General features: G+C 36.8%; 1 long non-coding RNA gene and 1 pseudogene across 1 annotated transcript in view; one reads left to right on the forward strand and one right to left on the reverse strand.

Moving 5' to 3' along the window:
- Positions 1–422: 422 nt before the first annotated feature.
- Positions 423–8,031, reverse strand: LOC140526286 (GTPase NRas pseudogene; annotated as a pseudogene).
- The window catches only part of LOC140526287 (uncharacterized), a 99,835-nt gene continuing 87,921 nt past the window's right edge, over positions 8,001–19,914 (forward strand). Inside the window, exon 1 of the long non-coding RNA XR_011974306.1 lies at positions 8,001–8,080. This is a non-coding gene — a long non-coding RNA (uncharacterized lncRNA). The remainder of the gene's footprint in view (positions 8,081–19,914) is intronic.

Here is a 19,914-nt window from a genome sequence, read left to right on the forward strand (position 1 = left end):
GAATGCTGCCCAGAATCAAGGATCTTTAGAATCAAAGAGAATAAGGCATGAATGGCAGAACTGGATATTGACATTTCTTCCACATAACTGCAATTTTTTTCCTAAAATATTGGTCTAGTTGTGTTCTTCCATTACTCAATCATCTCAAATCAATCTTTATCACCTCTATATTTGCATATATACTCTTCTGGCATTTAACACCAAAATCTACATTTCTAGACTTATAATGCTTTATTCTCTTTCATGAGCACTCTTGCCTAACCAGATGAGACTTATTGTTCCTTACCAACAACATTCCACTTTCTATCTCTTATGCCCTTGTGTTGGCTATCCTTGTCTAGAATATAATACCTGCTCACCTCTGCCCTTCAGAATCCCAAGTTTCCTTAAAGTCTCAGATAAAGTGACATCTTAAAAATGCATTAATGAAATAATCATTTATTAAGTTTCAATAAGCCTACATGCCAAAGCACTGTGTTAATCACAGGATATACAAATGGAAAAGAAAGACAATCTTTGATTTCAAGTAACTTACATCCTGGCAAAACATGACAACACATCTAAGAGGTTTTAGCTCCAATTCAGATGGAAAGATCTCTTAGTTCTTAGAGTATAAATGCAAAACAATTGATAATGTATTTAATTTCATTTTCATATTAATTTTCTAAGATTGTAATTGGTATTTGACAGAGTCAAGGACATTGTTGGTAAGAACTTTCTTCGCTGGGCCTTCACTTGCTGTGGCTGCAGCATTCTTAAGTGTAGAAACCTTAGGCCACATCTCCACAGGGTTTGCTTCCTGATAAATATAGGAGCTGGACTGGAAGCATGATCAGGGATCTGGAGGACACTACCACTCCTGGGGCTCTTGGATTTAATTTCTAGTTGTTAGGAATTGTTCAGCAGTTGGTGTTGGTGATGTTCAGGAGGGCAAACATCTTCTCCAGAGTGATTTCCCCCCTCAATAATTACTTTGAGGTATGGGTTAGAAGCATGAAGTTTTTCCAAATCTCCCTAAATTGTACCTGTGTAAGGATGTGAAATATGAATATGAGTCAGTAGAAATCTAGAAATATAAGTGTATTTAAGCAATTTGAAGTAGTTATAAAGTGATGCAGCTCTAACATTCTAATAGATGGAGAACAAATGAATATGTCTGTAATCTTTACAGCTTCAAGGGGTATTTAGGCAGCTATAAAGAAAAAACAGAAGACATCGAGAGGGGGAGAATTTCTTACATTCCATTTTTTAAGACAGGAAAGAGAAATGAGTGTAAAAGGAGGGAGACATTCTTGGGAAAAGGCAGGTAGACAGCATGGAACTGAATATCTTCTCATAATTGAAGTGAGAGATCATAAGCATATACAAACATAGAGGAAGAGGTGGAAGAAGTGAGCATCAGATTATGTGTGAGAGAGCGAGAGACAGAGACAAAAAAAGAGACAAAGAAAAAGAGGAGTCAGAAAGAGACAGAAACAAAAAGATGAGACAGAAAGAGAAAAGAACAAGAGAAGGAGGGAGGTAAGGAAGGAAGGAGAGAGAGAGGGAGAGAGAGATTTAATAACCATGCTGGAAAAGGGAAAGGGAAAGGGAAAGGGAAAGGGAAAGGGAAAGGGAAAGGGAAAGGGAAAGGGAAAGGGAAAGGGAAAGGGAAGGGGAAGGGGAAGGAAAGGAAAGGAAAGGAAAGGAAAGGAAAGGAAAGGAAAGGAAAGGAAAGGAAAGGAAAGGAAAGGAAAGGAAAGGAAAGGAAAGGAAAGGAAAGGAAAGGAAAGGAAAGGAAAGGAAAGGAAAGGAAAGGAAAGGAAAGGAAAGGAAAGGAAAGGAAAGGAAAGCAAAGGAAAGGAAAGGAAAGGAAAGGAAAGGAAAGGAAAGGAAAGGAAAGGAAAGGAAAGGAAAGGAAAGGAAAGGAAAGGAAAGGAAAGGAAAGGAAAGGAAAGGAAAGGAAAGGAAAGCAAAGGAAAGGAAAGGAAAGGAAAGGAAAGCAAAGGAAAGGAAAGGAAAGGGTACATTACTTGAATAGCTAAATAGAGCAATATATGAATGAAATGAAATATTATTGCTCTGTAAGACAAAATAAATTATTTCAAAGAATCCTAGGAATATAAACTTACAAAGAGTGAAATGAACAGAACCAGGAGAATAATTCATACATGGATAACAACATTTAAAGAAAAATAACTTAATTTTTAAAAATACATAATTAATTTATTTTTCAGTTTTCAACACTCACTTCCACGAGAATTTGAATTCAATATTTTCTCCCCATCTCTCCCCACTCCTACTCCGGGAAAGCATGCACCCCATCCACCCCTTCCTCCAGTCTGTCCTCCCTTCTGTTACTCCCCCATTCTTCCATCACTCTCCCCTCTATTTTCCTGCAGGGCAAAATAGATTTCTATACCCCATTGCCTGTACATCTTATTTCTCAATTTCATGCAAAAACATTAAGATTCATTATTAAAGCTGAGAAAAATGACTTTAAAAACATTTAAGAACTATAATCAATAGTGTCTCCAGAGCTCCTATGATGAAACATGTTATCCACTCATGACAAAGGTGATAGCTCCAAAGTGCAAAAAGAGACATTGATTTTTGGACGTAATCTCTGTGTGGATGTTTTGATTGATTTTGGTTGTTACTATTTTTTCTGTGGCTTTTAATGAGGGGCAAAGGTTGAGGGGATTAATGATATTGATTCCAAGAAACAGGAGGACATTGAAACATTTTAAAAATTCATTGAAAAAAAGATGGAATTATAGGCAAGCAAGAGAGATTTGAAACTAATGTATTGAAATTATTATATACTTTGAAAAGTGTAAGCAGTATGAAATTGAGAAACATAGTTTTCATATCTAATCTTTTTATGTTCTTGTATAGATAGAGAAATATTCTTTATTGGTATTTAAGTTCATTTCTTCAAAAATAAAATTTATCAAATGAAGTCATAGTTGTAAAAGTTTAGAAACTGAAATTTTGATGAGCTAGCATGGCTATATCAAGAATATTCCAAATTAATCTCATGTATTTTTTGACTTATATAAGAAGGATGTCATGGATATAGTAAATGTAGGTATTATAGGGTGAATTGCAACATCTCTTTCTATATACATATATATATACACATTAAATTCAATGTGTATATATACATATAGATATCTACGTCTATGTGTGTGTGTGTGTGTGTGTGTGTGTGTGTGTGTGTGTGTGTATATATGTATATATATATATATATATATATACATATATACACACACATTTATAAAATATTGAAACATGGGCTTAGTGACCACACAGCTAAGTGTTTGAATGTGTGAAATTCCAAAGTGGTGGCTAATGGCTTTTATCCAACTGAAGAGAAGTGCCTGGTGTAACGTCACAGAATTCTCTCATTGGTCTTTTCCTGTTTAAGATACTTATCTGTCTTTCAAGAGCTTCTACTCTTCTCCAGCTGGACAGATCACATAACTTTAGCATTATCTCCATCCTCTCCTTTGCCTCAGCCTCAGAGAAAGAAGTAGTGCTCCTCCTCATCAATGCTATGTATTCACCTGGGCCCTTTATCCTTTTCTTTCCTTTTCCTCTAGCAGTCTGACCCCTTGATCATCTCCTTGCTTTAAAATTATGACAATTAAGTGGTTAGAGTATTAGAACTGAAGTCAGAAATACAGAAGTTCAACTTCATAAAAATGATGTCCATAATTGGTACCTCCATTTCTCAGTCCTTTGAAGGCAGCATCTGTTTCTACTGATGAAATAAAACTTCCCTTTCCAAGAACATGAGCGTTCTCTTTATTGATAAACAGAATGGTCCTTTCTCAGTCTTCATCATTTTTGTCCTCTCAATAGTAAATGGCATAATTGGCCACCTCTACTTTTTTGGATACTCAGAACTAGTAAAAAATGTAAGCTCTTTTGAGGGCAGAAATTGTCATAATTTTGTACTTGAATTCAACCACAGTATATGGATCATAAAAGCCATTTAATAAAGATTTGCTGATAAATTGGATGTTTGATTGATTGGATGAAGGGATAAGTGATTGACTTATAGGGTTGTTTGTCAATCAAGTTATGGACTCATAGCATTTGTCAATTGAATTACATTGGGAATGAAAGCTACATGAACTGGAATTCAAACATATTTTGAGAGGTTAAACTGAGTGTCTAAAACTGACAATACAATGTTGAATGAGTGAATAAAAAAATATCAAATGCTTAATATATGTCTAGCATTGTGCTAAATGCTGAGGATGCAAACAGAAGGGTGCAAAAGTCCTTGTTTTCAAGGGGATCACATTATAACTGCAGAAAACAACCATACAGAACAACTCAGCTACAAAGTGAATGGAGAAGTCTGATGATTCTTAGGATGAAAGGATAGGACAGATGGAGATGTTCAAGGCTCAGGAGAGCAAGGTGGCAGGAGACAGAAGAACAACAACAAAAACAGTCAGAATATAGTGTTTTAAGTGTTAAAAAGCACTTTACAAGTGTTATCTCATTTGATCCTTAGAGGTTATTATTCACATCTTGTATTTAAAAAAAACCTGAGGCTGATAGGTATTAATTAACTTGCCTAGAATAACACAGCTAGCAATTGTCTAAGTCAGGGTTCAAACTCTTGCATTTCTAACTCTTCAGTATGGCACTTTACCCACTATCCACTTAGAAACCTCTATGATAAAGTATATGATCTTCCATTTCACCACTGTTTACATTTAATAGGAATAAATGTAAAATTGAAAATTCGGTTCCAGAAATCAACTCCAAAACAAGTAAAGCATGAAGAAGTTGTAGTTCTAGATAAAAATATGGAGGGGAAAAAACAAACAAGGCAAAAATACAACAGGGATTCCTGTGGAAGGCAAACTCAACATGAATAAATAGCATGATGTGCCTACCAGAAAACAAAATAAAACAAAAAACAAACTTAAAATCATAAGATGAATTTTAAAAGCATCATGTTCAACACAAGGAAAGGGCAATGCTATTATTATACTCAGTCCTGTCGAAATCACATGTAGAGTATTGGCTTCAGAGTATTGGGTTTGAGTACAATATATTAGGCTCACAGTATCATACGTCTAGAGCTGAAAGGGACATAGAGGCTACCTAGTCCAACACTCTCAATGTTGGAGTTTAGTAAAGGATAAATGGTGACTAGACAAAAGAACACGGAATTTAATTGTAGAGGACAATGTAAAATCAAACTGGCTATTTATAGGGGCAAGATTTCGAATGGAGAAAAGTGGGTCAAGTTAGAGGTGACATCTTGGGAAAACAGAAAGGCACTGAGTGACAAGGTAGTGTGGTGAAACAAGGGAATAAATTTAGGATCATAAATGGGGAGAGAAGGAAGGTAGGAAAGAAAGGAACTTCTGACTAAGATGCCCTTGATTTTGAAGCACTGAATTACACTATTGGGGAATGAGAAGGTGAACTGGGTTAGAGACTTAGAAGGACAGAGTTGACGTGGATGTGTATGAGGGAACAGGCAATGTAGCAATGAATTACTTAGCTATTTCAGAAATATAATCATCCAGAGCAATCAGGACTCATGATGAAAAATGCTTTCTGCCTCTAGAAAATAATTGATGGAGTCTGAATACAGACTGAAACACACTATTTTTCTCTTTCTTCCTTTCACTTGTTTGTTTGCTTTCTTGGTTTCACTCTCTTTCTGTTAGTATTTTCTTTCACACAATTACTAATATGGAAATGTTTCACATGATTTCACAAGTATAGCTTCAATAGCTTACCATGTCAGGGAGGGAGGAAAGTAGAGCGAGGGAGGAATAGTATTTGGAGATTAAAACTTAAAAAAATGGTTAAAATTGTTTTCACATGTAACTGGGAAAAATAAAATATTTTTAAAAATGTTTGTTGGATTGAAATAAATTGATTAGCAAGAAAATGGAGAAATTCAATTTTGAAGCCCAAAGGAGTTTCTTAGATTACACGAGGCTGTCTGTCCTTTGATCATCCCTTCCTTTGATCATTAAGATAGCAATGTATCCTCTTATGATCTACCCTCTACTCCCCTCAACAACTAGAATTCAATTAATAAAATTACAGAATGGTACAGTCAGGTGGCATAGTGGATAGAACACCAGCTATGAAGGCCATGATTAAACAACAAGTAGCAGGTCAGTTTAACTAGCATGGAAAGTATATGAATGGAAATAATAGACACTTACTAGAAAAGTAGGTGTGAATTAGGATTGTGAATGACTTTGATGCCAAGCTGGGAATTGTTATTCTAGAAGAAATAGCAAGTCACAAAGATTTTTTTTTTTTATAAACAAACCAACAACCTTTATTTGTAATAAATCCTGGAACTCAAAAAAAAAATAGTCAACTCTGAATATGAGGACAGCTTTAGCCTCTCAACTGAAACAGGAGCATCACCCACCTGTCCTTTGTGCCTGCTCCCAAGGTGGCACAGAGAAGCCTGGTAAGACCCCTCCCAAGCAGATAAACCCCACCTGACCTGCAGCTGTGGGGTTTCTGCTAAGAACACTCAAAGCCAGCTGCCCCAGCCCCACTTCTCCTGGAGGCAAGACACTGCAGTTAGCAGCAAGGTCTAAAGGTTAGGATACAGCTGATGCCAATAAGTAACAATTAGTGGCAGCAGGGTCAAGAGGACCTGAGTTCAAACGTGACCACAGATACTTATTAGCTGTGTGACCTTGGGCAAGTCACTTAATTCCATTGACACCCCCCCCCCAATTCAAATCAATATAACAATCACAGTAAGACTGATAGCATTTTCCACTCTAGGTTTCCTCCTGCTGGGAGACAGGGCCATTCTACCCCCCAGAGAGGCCAGGGGAGGCAGCCCACAGGAGGGAGGGAGGGAGGGAGTCTTTTCTTGCCTGGCCAGGATACTGAAGCAGTGAGGTAGTCATTTCTCCTCAAAGGAAAATAAAAAAGCAAAAAATCCCAAAAGCCTGAATGTAGAAATGCTGAGGAGTCCCCCAAGAGGTTCGTGCAGAAATCCTGGTGAGGCCCAGGGAAGCGCAGCCAGAAGGAGGACAGCTCCAGATGGGACCTAAAGGCTGGCGGGGAGGCTGGGGTGTTCCTGGGGAGGTTAGGGGCAGGTCCAGGGGAACTGGGGTACCTGCTCACAGGATCGTGCAGTGCCTGAACCCGCAGCCAGAACCTTGGTCCTGCTCAGGAACAGGGGGTAGTCTGAGCCCCTCTTCGCGGGACCTCTGGATCTCTCGGACCAGCACCTGGAAGGCTTGCTCCACACCCTTCCGAGTCTTGGCCGAGGCCTCCACAAAGGGGACCCTGAAGCTCTTGGCCATTTCCTGGCCCAGCGTCGGGGTCACCAGGTCGTCGGGCAGGTCCGTCTTATTAGCCACAAGGACAAAGGGAACGCGGTCGGTGTCCTTCACCCTGTGCAGCTGGTTCCAGAAGATGTTCACATCCACAAAGGACTTCATGTCATCCACTGCGTAGATGCAGAGGAAGCCCTCTCCCCAGCGCATGAACTCCTGGTGCCAGATCTGGTACTCCTGGCTGCCTGTGGTGTCGAGGATGTCCAGCTGGCAGGATTTGCCATCCACCATCAGTTGGGTGCGGTAGGAGTCTTCAATGGTGGGGTCATGGTCCGGCACGAAGCAGTTCTTTACCAGCTGGATGGTCAGCGCGCTCTTGCCCACACTAGAGCTGCCCATCACCACCACCTTATACAACATCTCGGCCCTGCCCCTGGCTGCTTATCCTTCCCGAGTTGGAGATGGAGCTGAGCAAGAAGGCTCACCCCAGGCCGTTGGGGAGCTCGAGGGGCCCGACCCGGAGAGTGGACTGGCCCAAGTCCCCAGACTCCCGAGCTCTAAGGTGAGAAGCCCCGCCCCCACGCCCGTGGCCCAGGAGCCCAGTCCCAACCGCCCAGGCTCGTTAGGGTCTAACCTGCCGGCCACGTGGAGGAGGGGCGAGGCTGGGGAGGGAATGCAGCTGCAGGTGGATGGAAGGTGGAAGTCACGAAAGATTTCTGAGTAGAGAGAAGACATGGTCAATTGAGAGTTTTAGGAATATCCATCTGGAGGAGATTGAAGGCAGGGAGACCAAGTAAAAGGTATTAAAGTAGTCTTGATAAGAAAAGATGAGCATTTAAATTAAGGTGTCTAGGTAGAAGGGAACAGATGGGAGAAACATCGTAGAGGTAACTGTGACCAGTTCTTGGGATCTGTCTCCTTGACTTGCTGCCTGGATCCCATAGAGCATCAGAACACACAGAGTAGACTAGTCTTAAGGAGCCCTTCCCTTGTTTAAGCCACTTTTGAACCAGATGCTGGTGGTATCTTCCTTTCTTTCCAACCTTCATGTCAAGTCTCTTTCCTTTCCTTTTTCTCCTTTCAGCTAGATGCCAACAACTACCTACCCAACTGCCACAGAAGGGAAGCTGAGTGTCCGTTCTATTTCAACCTCTAAACCCACTGCTCTTTTTCCCAAGTCTTGTATCCTGAGCCTTTTTAGCTCTGGGGAGGGGGGGAAGGAGTTTGCCTTATTTTTGGAAATTGAACTTGTAAGTAGACAAGTGTTACTTTGAGGAGGGAAAGAATACTAATAATTAGGTAAATCTGGAAAGGTTTTGAAGTGGAAAATGTCACAGGAGCTGAGCCACGAAGGAAGCTAGAAATACTGAAAAGTGAGGGTGAAGAGGGTGTGAATTTCATACAAAGAAAACAGAATCCACAAAAGTGAGTTGGAATGGTTAGTTTAGGGAATACCTAGTGCAATAGTTTAGGAAGCTCAGTATATGCAACCAATTATATGAAAAATAAAAACCTGGAAGGTATTTTGAAAGCTTATTGGGAGATACTAAATATTGTATTTTTGTGTTTTTAAATGGTGTATTTTATCCTGGAGATAATAGGAAACCACCAAAAATTGTTAACTTAGGGAAATATAGAGCCAGACCTGTGCCTTAGGGGGAACATATATCTCTTTGGTAGCTGTGTGCATGATGAAATAGAGATAGGAGTGACTGGAAACCAAGGATACAATTGAGAGTATCTTGCAAGATTCTGGGAAATAGGACCTGAACTTTAATAGTGCCCATGTGAATAAAGATAAAAGATGTGATATATGTCATAGAGGAAGAAATGACATGATTTTGCAACTGATTAGAAGTGGATGTGGAGAAAGAAGAAGAGTTTAGTGGAGGATGATTGAGGCTTTGAATTTGGGCCATTGGGACCAAGACAATTTCTTGAAAGAAATAAAAAAGTTCCTTCCTCTCTACTTCCATTGCCAGAATGTTAGTACTGGCCCTTATTACTTTTCACTTTCTATGCAATGAAATGACTACCTGACAAGTATCTCTGTTTCCTCTTTTTCCTTCCTATTGTTCATACAGCTTCTAGAAAACTGGACTTGAAATGAAGAAGACTTGAATTTCAATTGTACCTCAGACAACAGCTGGTTTTGTTACATGGATGAATTACTTTGCCTCTCTGGGCCTCATTTTACTCCTCTGTGAAATGAAGAGATTGGACTTAGTGGCCTCTAAGATCTCATCCAGCTCTGAATTTTTTATCTTATGATACTGCAGTATTTTAATCTAACATGATTAGAAATAACTTTATATCTCCTTTGATGAAAGCCATACAATGGCTACCTCTTACCTACTGAGTAAATTTCAACATTTTGTCAATCTTTCTGGGATTTCTCCACAATCTAATGGATACTGCACCTTTTCAGTTTTATTTCATAATATTTCCCTCTGAGGCCTCAAACAATTTACATGAATAATCAGCAATCATTCTTAAGAGCTTACTATGTATGTACTAGACACTCTGCGAGGCACTAGAATACAATGCCAAAAAAGAATCAGTATCAGTATCAGACCCTCAAGGAGATTACATTCCACTAAAGGAAAATAATACACATCCATACAAGTATATACAAATTTTAAAACACAAAGTAATTTTTGTAGGACAGGCACCTGCATCTTAGAGATTAGCTTTGTGTTCTAATGAAATTAATTTTGCCTTCCACCTTGTATTTACCCCTATTTTCTTGCCTCTGTTCCACAACATCTGTGCTTGCATTTTTCTTTATTTCATAGCATTCTCCCAGTCTCTCATCTGAGAAATTTTCAGTAGTAGTGGTAGCAATAGTAATCACAGTCATGGTAGTAAGAGTAGTCACAGCAGCAGCGGCAGCACTAGTAGCAGTGCTGCTTTATCCAGCTATGATTTCATTGAAATGGAGAATGCTCTGCATTAATGCATATTGGCAATTCATTATGATTATAAGTGGTAATACCAGTAGTGATATGGCAGTGATGTTGTACAATGGATAGGGTGTCCAGTCTGGAGTAAAGAAGACCTAAGTTCAAATCTAACCTTAGGCACTTACTATCCATGTTTCCCTAGGCAAATCACTTCACCCGTTTGACTCAGTTTCCTCATCTATAAAATGAGTTGGAAAAGGAAATGGACAACCAGTAGTGAAAATAATAGAATTCTTACAGTGTTTTAAGGTTTTCAAAATGCTTTATATGTTGTTTTATTTGATTCTGACAGTAATCCTGTGAGACAGGTATTACTAATATCTCCATTTTGCAGATAAGGAAACTATGCATCTAAGGCAGGATTCATACTCAAATCCTCCTGACTAACTTCAGCACTCTGTCTGCTGCACCTAAGAGCTGCCTCTGTAACTCAGAACACAGGGTTTTGAAAGGTGAAATCACTTCTGCATCTAGTATACATCAAAGAGAAACTTGGATTCAGGCCTCCATGATTCTGGCTTCAAGATGTGATTATATGTGTGTGTGAGTATATGTGTATATGTATGTGTATATACATATATATGTGCATATGTATATATGCACGCATGCACATATATAGTGTGTATATTATATATATAGTATGTGTGTATATGTGTGTGTTTATATATAGTATATGTATATGTGTGTGTGTTTATATTGTACATAGAGGTATTTGTGCTTATATAATATGTGTATGTGTGTATTATACATAGTGTTATATATGTTTGTATGTGTTGTATATGTGTGTGTTTTCATATGTGTATATGTATATACCCATATATAGACATATGTACATTATGCTCCCAAGAGAATGGAAATTATGTGATGCAAGCACCTAGTAAAGAAATACTAAGTGAGGATACTTTACGTTTGCTAATTGTTTTCTAGTTTGTAGTACATTTTATTATTCTTCTCACATTCATTCCCCACAACAGTATTGTAAGGCATTAATGGTGAGGCATTGTTATCTCCAATTTACATATGAGGAAGTTGACGCACAGAGATATTAAGCTACCTCTCTAGGGTCACTTAACTAAGAAGTATCGTTGAAGACTCTTCTAGTTCCAAACTTAGTGTTTTTTCTACGTCATTTCATTGCCTCAATGTCAATTCACATAAACTGTAGTTTCTTGATTGACTAAGATCCTATGCACGTAGAAGGAAAGAACTATTGGGGAACAGCTGAACAACTTGTGGTATATGATTGTGATGGAGTTCTACTGTGCTATAAGAAATGATGAGCTCAATGGTTGCAGAAAAAAATGGGAAACTTGCATGAAATAATGAAGAATGAAATGACTAAAACGAAAAGACCAACGTATACAGTAACAGCAATGCTGTTTTAAGAATATCTTTGAGCGAATAGGTTATTTTGCCTGTTCTAAATACCCAAATTAACTATAAAGGACATATGAAGAAAGACACTATCCACATCCAGAGAAAGAACTGATAAATAGAAACGTGTATAGAATAAGTTTATAATATCTATAATTTTATATTGACCTATTTGTGTCTAATAGTAAACGTTGATGATGGGAGAGAGGGAAAAAAAAAGTAAAAAAATCACGATAGAAAATAATAGCTAATTGTGCATAGTAGATTTGTAGTTTCATGTACAATCATTATTTTTATTGTACTTATAAAAACGCTTGTGCTATTTCATAACTTTAAAGAGAAAATTTTAAAAAAAGAAAGATAATCATAGCATGAAAAATTTTGATGAAGTCAATCAACCAGAGCATGTCTTTTCAGTGATATTGGCATTTACCCAGAAATGTATGACTTGGGTGTTTCTCTCTCTCTCTCTTTCTCTCTGTGTTTCTGTCTCTATGTCTGTCTTTTGCTGTCTGTCTCTGTCTCTCCCTCTTTCTGTTCCCAAATTTAATACTTCACTCCTTTCTAAATTGTATTTTTAGACTGAGAGTACTAAAAGTTTAAATGGCTTGCTCACTCTTGGTCATGTAGCTAATATATTGTCAGTGGCAATATTTGAACTGAGATCTTTCTGTCTTTGAGACCAGCACACTATGCATTAACCACATTGCCTCTTATTATGGACAGAACCCCAGAGATTTGTGGCAGGCAGTTGTAAACCAGCTTAATGTTTCTTAAACTATTAAATCCCAATCTCCCAAAGAGTGAGGGAAAATACAGCAGGGGAATAAAAAGAAAATGGAAGGGATATGTCAATAATGACAAGTACATCAAGATACGGAATATTTTAGCCATTTAAATGTAGTTGAATATCAATCTATACTTATGAATTAGGCTAAATTTTTGACTGCCAGATAATAAAATTATAAAGTAAGTAGAATGTGATTAACTAAATATTGCCGAGAGTTCAGTGTCCTTTTGAACTTACACCATTGAACCAGGAAAGTTTCATTAACCTACCAATTTGACTTGGATTGCCACACAAATTAGAAGTAAATTAGACTTATTTCACATTGCTTGCCCTCACGCATTCAACGTTCCATCCAAACTAGCCGACTGCAGGTCTTTAGTCATGTCTCCGTACCAGCTGTAGCAGCACTGGCAATGGCATAAGTCACGTAAGTGGATAGCAAGTCCATGGGAAAATTGAAAATGGTTAAACAAAAATATCTTCTTACGAGGGGGTTACATTGAAAGCACTTCATCACCAGAAACTGATGAAGAAATAAAATGGATAATTTGATGAGCATACTTACCAATTTATATGTTGTATTCTACCTCTTCCCCAGTAGAATATAAACTCCTTGAAGGTAAAGGGGCACGTTTTTTCTTTGTGTTGGTCGTTGTAAACCTGGACCATTGGTTATCAGTCTATTTTGTATGTCATTAATCTCTTTGATAGCCTAATAAGACTTATTAACTCTAATTATATTTAAGTGAGTAAATAAATATATAAAATTGCAAAGGCAAATAACCAAATTGAATGAAGTTATCCAAATAGTTGTTTTGTTTTGTTTTTAAACTTACAGATATCAGGTTAAGAACTCCTATGACTAGACCATAGCATAAAGCCTAGTTGATTAAGAATGTTTATTGAATTGAATTATTGAATCATGCTAAAGATCATAGATATGTTGGCAGCTGACCTTCCCTGGTGAGATTTTATGTTCCTTAAGCTTCTGTTCTTTTGTACAACTATCTTTGCATTCCCTGGGCCTAGCACGATGCCTTACCACATCGAAGGTGCTAAGCAAATATTTGTTGAATTTTACTGAATTAATTGTCACACTCCTAAATGTATTAGTGTTCCTGTAGCAGTGTGGTACAATGGAAAGAGGACCCAAGTTGGAGTCAGAGAACTTGAATGTGAATCCTGCTCCTGGTCTTTACCTTTTGTGTAATCAGTGATCAATAACTTTTGTTTTTAGGGTCTCTATTTCCGCAACTATAAAATGAGGAGCTTAAACTCAGTGATCTTTAAGGTCTCACCCAACATAAAATAAGATGATTCTTTCATCTGACACATGTGATATTCAACATCCATCAAGGAGAAAAAACAATTTTGTAACAAGGAGATGCTGGATTTTTTGATGTGGTACAACTAGCTGGAGAGTCAAGGTAAAATAGGTAACGTCATCATCTGTGTAATGTCTCCTTAATTTTAGAAGATTTTTAGAGACTCCGTTGAATGTAAAAATAATTTGATGACAAGTAGAATCTATGATGTAACAGAATTTTCTCTGGAACGATTACAAATATCGATATTCTAAAGACTAGATATCCTAGTTAGGGTCATTTTCTTAGGAGTGGGGGTGGGGAAAGTATATATCAATGATGATACATTCATACAATTATTTTCAAGTCTTGTGCATATTACTGACCTGTGCTTTTGTTGTTTTTGATCCCTTAGTGGACTCTCTTATTTAAGTATTCCAGAATTTATGTTTTCAGCTGATCTGAGTATGCTCTCCATGTATAGCAAATATGGCCTTCAGGTCTGTCCATCTGTATTTCAATTGAATATTTGGGTAAGGTCCACAACTTTCACTTTTTAGATGCTATCCATTCACTAGGTGCAAATTTAAGTAAAGTTTCCTCCAACTTGCCCTTCTTTTACCAATAAAACAATGCACCTCCCCTCCCCCATTCAATAGACTTCACTGACTCCATATTACCTCTAAGAATAATTGTGAACTTTTCTTTTGTGCTCTTAAAATTCTTTATAACCTAGTCCTTTCTTGTCTTTCCATTCTCCTTATATTTTACTTACTAAATCAGGCACTCTGTAATTTAGTTATACTAGCCTACTATACTTGCTTTAGATAGATGATAGGTAGATAGATGATAGATAGATAGATAGATAGATAGATGATAGATGATAGATAGATGATAGATAGATAGATAGATAGATAGGTAGATAGATAGATAGATGATAGATAGATAGATAGATAGATAGATAGATAGATAGATAGATAGATAGACAGACAGATAGATAAATGTACAGCAAAATAGATGCAGAGATATCTCTAGATATTCAGATAAGTAGTGCACACACACACACAGACATGGACAAACATGCACACACAGGCGTGTGCATGCAGAATCAGGCCTTTCCCTCAAGGAGCTCACATTCTTATAGGAGGAGACAATATAGAATTAATAATATATACAAATATAAACACATAGCTCATGTATACCTAAAAATATATATGTATAATATGAAAAGAGAACCTACATACTGAATATAGATTTAGATATACACATGCACAAATATATGTATACATACATAGATGTATATACATATGTAGTATGTATTTATGCATACACATGTGCATATAACATGCATTTCACTGTTGATACATAGTCTACCTCCTTTAGGATGTGAGCTCCTTAGGGAAAGGACTGATTTTGCTGTTCTTTGTAACTCAAGCACTTAGCGGAATGCATAACAGAGTAAATTTTTAATAAATGTTTTTTGACTGACTTTGTTATGTAAGATTATGCCCATTAGCTTCCTAGTGGAAAAATTTGATATGTGCATACAAGCAAATTACTTTCCTGTCATAACATTATATATGCTCTTTCTCTAAAATCTTAGTGTAGTTTTAAGCAATAAAACTTTTAAACTGCACTAAGACTTTTTGGACATGTTATGTTTTTATAAACATGGATAATTCTTTTTACTCTTTTTGTGTTTAAATATCACTGCCAGATTAATCTTCCTAAAACACTGCCATCCATAATATCATTCAGTACGGAATGAATGAATGTTGAAACACTTGCCCAAAAATCAACAAAACCTGTCCATAGTTTATAAGATAAATTCCAAGTTCTCTAACCTAGCATTCAATGATCTTCACAGTCTGGCCTCAGTCAACTTTCTTGGATTTTTCTCTCTGCTCATCTCTTCATCCCTGCATTCTAGCTTATTTAGTCTATTTACTTGACCTCAAACATCATTTTTGCTTTCCATATTCTGCATTTTTGGTCATGAAAATTGTACTACCTGAAATGACCTTTCCCCTTCTCTCCACCTCTTTAAATACTATCTATCCTTTAAGATTCAGCTCAAATTCTTTTGCTTCCACAATGCTTTTCCTGATTCTCCTACTGCACAATAATCTGAACTTTTCTGAAATTCTAATAGTACTTCATATCTATACTGTTTATTTGGTAGTTAAACATGTTGTGCTTCTTGAGGTTGTTTTGAGGACTCTCTGGCTTTGCCTACACTTGGATCTGGGTCACAATCCTGGTTGGCAGTCCCAGGGTGAGGAGGAATATTGGCATAGCAAAACTTGCTGAAGCAGTGGAGGGGGGATCCTACTTACAGTTCTAGGGCAGAAAAGAGTGCTTGTGGTCACACACAGATGAGAGTACAGGCCAAGAGAGGAGTAAACACCTCTCCTTAGATCATACCACCTTGGAAGAACTGAAAATTTACAGGTCCCTACAAGTATCTCTGAAAATAGCTAGAAAAAATCCCTGAAGCTTGGGATAGTACACTCTGTACTCTGGAAGCAAAGTCCTACCTTAACAAGGAGTTAAAAAATTAAATAATTGGCTGAGGACATGAGAAGACAATGGAAAAAAACTCTGACTATAGGAAGATATTATGGTGACAAGGAAGATCGAAACTTACAACCAGAAGAAGACCACAAAGTCAAATCTCCTACATCCAAAGCCTCAAAGAAAAATATGAATTATTCTTAGGCCAGGGAAGGCCAGCTGCCAAAATATCTATGATCTTTAGCATGATTCAATAATTCAATTCAATAAACATTCTTAAGAATTTTGAAAATCAAGTAAGAGAAGTAGAGGAAAAAATTGGAAGAGAAATAAGAGCAATTCAAGAAAATCATGAAAAAAACTTCAACAGCTTGGTAAAAGAGATCCCCCAAAATACTGAAGAAAATAACACCTTACAAATAGACTATCCCAAATGGCAAAAGAGATCCAAAAAGTCACTGAGAAGAATACCTTAAAAAGCAGAATTGGCCAAATGGAAAAGGAGGTGCAAAAGCTCACTGAAGAGAATAATTCCTTGAAAATTAGAATGGAGCAAATGAAAGCTAATAACTCTATAAGAAATCAAGAAATTTTAAAACAGAACCAAAAAAATGGAAAAATAGAAGACAATGTGAAATATTTCATTGGAAAAACAACTGACCTGGAAAATAGACCCAGAAGAGATCGTTTAAAAATTATTGAACTACCAGAAGGTTATGATAAAAAGAGAGCGTAGACTTCATCTTTCAAGAAACTATCAGAGAAAAATTCTCTGATATCCTAAAACCCAAAGGTAAGATAGAAATTAAAAGAATGTACTGACCACCTCCTGAATGAGATCCCAAAATGAAAGTTGCCAAGAACATTATATCCAAATTCCAGAGTTCCCAGGCAAAGGAAAAAAATATTTCAAACAGGCAGAAAGAAACAATTCAAGTATGTTGGAAACACAGTTAGGATAACACAAGATTTAGTAGCTTCTACCTTAAAGGAGCAGAGGAATTGGACTATTATATTGCCGAGGTCAAAGGATGTAGGATTAAAACCAAGAGTCACTTACCCAGCAAAACTGAAAATAATCCTTCCAGGGAAAAATATAAATTCAATAAGATAGAGGACTTTCAAGCATTCTTGATGAAAAGACCAGAGCTGAATAGAAAATTTGACTTTCAAATACAAGCATCAAGAGAAGCATAAAAAGTTAAACAGGAAAGGGAAATATTAAGGGACTTATTATAGTTAAACTGTTTATATTCCAACATAAGAAAATGATATTTATAACTTCTAAGATCTTTCTCATTATTAGGTTAGTTACAAGAAGTATACATAGATAGATGGCACAGGTGTGAGTTTAATATGAAGGGGTGATATCTAAAAAAATTAGTGGGTGAGAAGAATGTACTGGAGAAAGCATAAGGGAGAGGTAGAATGGGGTGATTATCTCACATAAAAGAGGCAATAAAAAGCTTTTACAGTTCATCAGAATTGGCTCAAAGAGGGAATAAGATAAACAGGCAATGGGGTATAAAAATCTAGCCTACAAGAAATTAGAAGGGGAAGGGGAGAAGAGAAGGTGGGTGGGGAGGGCAGATTGAGAGATGGGGTAGTTAGAAGCAAAACCTTTTTCGATGAAGGACCAGGTGAAAGGAGAGAGAGAATAGAATAAATGGGGGTAGGAGGAATAGGATGGAGAGAAATACAGTTAGCAGTAGTAATTGTTAAAAAAAAAAAAAAATTCAAGCAAGTTTCTCTGAATAAGGCATCATTTCATATAAAGAATTGTGTCAAGTTTACAAAAAGAAAATCGATTCCCTGACTGATAAATGATCAAAATATATAATCAGTTTTCCAATGACGTAATTAACACTACCTCTAGCCATATGAAAATAAATATTCTAACTCTCTATTGATTGTAGAAGTGCAAGCTAAAATAATTCTGAGGTACTGCCTCATACCCATTAGATTAGATAATAGGACAGAAAAAGTGAATGACAAATATTGGCGGGGATGTGGGAAAAATGAGACGTCAATGTACTGTTGTCAGAGTTGTGAACTGATTCAGCTCTTCTATAGAGCTATTTGGAACTATGCCCAAAGGGTTATAAAATCATGCATAACCTTTGACCTAGCAATACCACTACTAGATCTGTATTCCAAAAGAGAGAAAAAAGAAAAAAACAAAAAGAAAAATGACTTATATGTAGGAAAGTAATTATAGCAGCTCTTCTGGGGGTAAAGAATTAGAAATCAAGGGGATGCCCATCAACTGGGCAATGAATGGCTCAAGAAATTACAGTCTGTGATTATGAGGGAATATTATTGTACTATAAGAAATAATGAGCAGGATAATCTCAGGGAAAATCTGGAAAGACTTACATGCGTTGATGCAAAGTGAAATGTACTATATACAAAGTAACATTAATATTGTAAGATGATCAGCTGTGAATTACTTTGCTATTCTCAGCAATACAATGATCCATGACAACTCTGAAGGACTTGGGATGAAAAATGCTTTCCAGAGAAAGAACTGATGGTTTCTGAATACAGAGTGAAGCTTACTTTTTAAAAATTTTATCTTTCTTGTTTTTATTTTGGTTTATGTTTTCATTCACAACATGACTATTATGGATTTATATGGAATTGCTTAGAGAATTTGGAACTCAAAGTTTTAAAAACAAAAGGTTAAAAATTATATTTAAACATAACTGGAAAAAAATTAAATGCTAAATAAATACAAAAAAAAAATCATAGACAAAAAGGCAATCAATCCAGTTTTGTTAGACTATAGGTTGCAGGAATGTGAGTGGAATAGAGTTGAAAAATGTCATCTTGGTAGATCATTGTTCTAGATCTACTTGGGACCCCACAAACAACCTACTTAAACTCTGTATTTTACAGATGAGGGAACTGATGTTTCGGGATGTTACATGAATTGCCACAAAAAGTAATAATTATCAGTGGTGGGATCTGAATGCAGATCCTCTCACTCTAGAGAAGGTGCTTTTACTATTATATCATATTAAAACATGTAGCTGGCAAATAATGGACTTGTGTCCATATGATGTGGTCGTATTACCATATGATGTGGTGTATAACCCAGGACATAATCTCTACACATACTAGGTACTTCAGTGCAATTCAGTACTACCCATTAAATGTTAGTCCTGTTCTAGGCAGCAATGGAAGGGATAGACTTGAAGTCACGAGATCGAGGTTCAAATTCTATCTCTGCTACATACTACTTGTATGACCAGGAAAATGTCATTTAATCTCTTTAGCCCTCAGTTTTCTCATATGTAAACAGAAGGGATTGTACAAGATGACCTGTACACTTTTTTTTAATTAATTTTTTATTCATTTTTTGTTTTTACATAGCTTAAATTCCTTCCTGTATGCCTCTACCTACTAGAGAAAGATGCTATCAAACAAAACTTTTTTTAAGGAGAAGGGGAGGAGAAGAGAGAGAGAGGGGGAGGGGGGAGAGAGAGAGAAGAGAAGAGAAGAGAAGAGAACCAATATCTTTTTAAAAATTGAAAATATTTGCAATATTCCACATCTATGAACATCCCACCTCTAGAGGATTGGGAGAAGGTATCTTGTCATATTACTCTTCAGGCCATGCTTGTTTTCTGAATTGTTTTAAACTAGATTTTTCCACCTCTGCCAGACTGGAAGTGGAAAGGTTGCTC

The sequence above is a fragment of the Notamacropus eugenii genome, chromosome 2 (assembly GCF_028372415.1).
Source record: "Notamacropus eugenii isolate mMacEug1 chromosome 2, mMacEug1.pri_v2, whole genome shotgun sequence".
NCBI classification, from domain to species: Eukaryota; Metazoa; Chordata; class Mammalia; order Diprotodontia; family Macropodidae; genus Notamacropus; species Notamacropus eugenii.